This window comes from Carassius auratus, unplaced genomic scaffold (genome assembly GCF_003368295.1).
Source record: "Carassius auratus strain Wakin unplaced genomic scaffold, ASM336829v1 scaf_tig00217103, whole genome shotgun sequence".
Taxonomy (NCBI): domain Eukaryota; kingdom Metazoa; phylum Chordata; class Actinopteri; order Cypriniformes; family Cyprinidae; genus Carassius; species Carassius auratus.
The window spans coordinates 260,011-262,500 of record NW_020528895.1 but is presented as its reverse complement, the minus strand read 5'-3'; the positions used below and the strand labels follow the sequence as shown (position 1 = coordinate 262,500).

The following is a 2,490-nucleotide window of genomic DNA, read 5'->3' as shown; positions in this document are numbered from 1 at the left end:
ATGTTGAACTTAGATTAATTTTACATGGCTATCTAAACACGTGGCTCTGTTGTGCAATATCCTGATAATTCACCTCCAGAGGACGAGAGAAGCTGTTGTTGAGATCAGAAACACTGACGGATGAGATTCAACTCTTTCCTTCGTACCAGCAGAGAGTTGTCTCTGTCTCATTCATCACTGAACACAGCAGGATGAACACATTTCCAGCTCCATGATTGTTCAGAGTCTCTGACAATAGTGAGAATGGACAGAGGAGCTGGAAACACATGAGAATAAACAGAAATATTACTGAGAGGAAGATCAAGATGAAATACAGGTGGTAAAGTGTGTCTATGCAGCAGCAAATCTGAATGTAGAGTTTAATAATGAACTGAATACAACAATACTAGTAAATATATCAGTGTCTAATAAACATTTGCAGTCAGAACTACATAAGATGTGTTTCTAGCAGAGTAGTTTAATATGATGTGGACTTAAACAGATTGTGCTTTTGAGTGAAAACTATCATCCAGAATGATCTTTATCCCGCGTTTAGATGAACGCGATCACACACTTAAGCGAGGATTGCTACGTTGGATTCCTGTGTTGTCACAGGTTCCCTTGGACGAAGAGAATACCAAACAGATATCACACAAAGCATGCAAGAGAAATGGGCCCAAAAGCTGTACTTTCCTGTTTTGGATACTCTTTTGGGTGAGTGTCAGTCCTGGTTTTCCAGTCAGACCATGGAAATTACAGTTTTACCGTTTTTCTCAGTCACTTTGGTACATTTCTCGAATCATCCTTGAGATTTGCAAAACATTAAGTGCGTTTTTCAAAACAACTCGTACAAATGGCAATACACAATGGAATACCTGCAAAAGCCAGTCTCTTGCTCAAAATCCTTAGTTCATCTCTCAAAAGTAAATATCTGTGTCAATGAACATGACAAGTCCTTGTGTCATTGTGTACGGATAAGACAGTCAAATTGTTTAGTCATGTTGTCAATATAACAGTTTACTCTGGAGGGATAATCTGATGTAAACTATAGCAACATTTTGGATGGCAGTTACTGTATTGAACAGTATGCCATATGCTTATGTATGCCATATATCCATTTCAAAAGTAGACATTTACACATCACTGTATGTGGGGTATTGACTGAAAGAGACTGGATTGAATTCCCAGTTACACTTTTACTAGTGGTCTGGTCAAAAAAAAAAAACCTTTACAATGTCATTGTGATATAGAAAAGGAAAAAGAAATATGGGCACAAAGATGAAAATAAGTCAATTTTCAGAATGTGTAACTCTTGTGTTGTCCTCTGTCTTTACAGTATAAGCTTTCCAACTGAAGATCCATGGGATGAACCTTTGAGCTGTTTCAGAGAAATGGTTTTTCATTGGTTTATCATCTACATTCTCTTCATTAGTAAAGATTTATTTGCACAAGTCATGCCAAATTGACACAAAAAGTCTAATAATAATGTGTAAAAATAAAAAGTGTGCTTGGCAGTTTATGACAACTAGATTAACCATTTTGCATTTAATGACTTATACGATGAACTAAAGGCTAGATGTTTTGAGGGGTAAGACTGTTGCACAGAAAACTATATAATACACTTTGAGCGACATGACATTAGCAACTGATAATGTAGGAAACTGCATAATCAAATGCATGAATGTACAAAAGCAATCGCAACTTGTTCAAAAGAATGAGAAACTGGTTTTATGATGTGTATAAATTACTAGAAGATGTGGAGGTTGTACAAGTAGTTTTGAGAATTTCATTTTCTGATTTGAGAAATGCACCAAAGTGACTGAGAAAAACTCCATGAATAAAACATAAAATAAAAATCAAATAGTATCAGAACAGTTAGATATCACTCATTGATGTTACACCTTCACAAGTGTTTGTCTTTCAGTTTCATTCTCTACACATCTCTACAAAAGAAGACAATGTAGTTTTTTTTCTTTATTTTACTGTCAAGTAAACAAGTAACAGACTGCAGTGAATTATAAGCAGTACCAAGCAAACATTGGTCCGATGGAGATGTCGTGTGGCCAGCCAAAAATAGTCACGGTAGGGCGGCATAAATCGGTAGAAATATGTAACACAGAACATTTCCTAAAAATGCATTCAGATATGTTTGTACACGTTTATAGTTCTATGGGGTTTCATGTATAATTGTTTCTTTGACTATTAGCTACGTGTAGTTCAATATTTACCCGCGTTTGGAATCGGTTATGAGAAGACATGCGTTACACGTCCATCATGACCCTCTGTGAAATCCTTGTGGAATATGCAAAAGCTGTGCTTACACCTTGATTAATACTGCAATAATTAATTAAAGTGCACCAAGTCGTTTTTAAGAGGTTTTAAAGAGGTTGTGAATAGACGTCCACTGATGTCTTTTACACGTCTCGTCATGGTTTGTGAAAAGATGTCCAAGCAAGACTAGCAGGAAGAAAAAAAAATATATACAAAGTAAATATATTCACTTTATCTTGT

The 2,490-nt window shown here is 35.8% G+C and overlaps 1 long non-coding RNA gene across 1 annotated transcript in view; it reads left to right on the top strand.

The window, feature by feature from the left end:
* Positions 1-1,522, top strand: part of LOC113100015 (uncharacterized) — a 2,858-nt gene extending 1,336 nt beyond the window's left edge. Inside the window, exons 2-3 of the long non-coding RNA XR_003289545.1 lie at positions 1-693; positions 1,316-1,522. The exon at positions 1-693 is cut by the window's left edge and continues 239 nt beyond it. This is a non-coding gene — a long non-coding RNA (uncharacterized LOC113100015). The remainder of the gene's footprint in view (positions 694-1,315) is intronic.
* Positions 1,523-2,490: the final 968 nt, after the last annotated feature.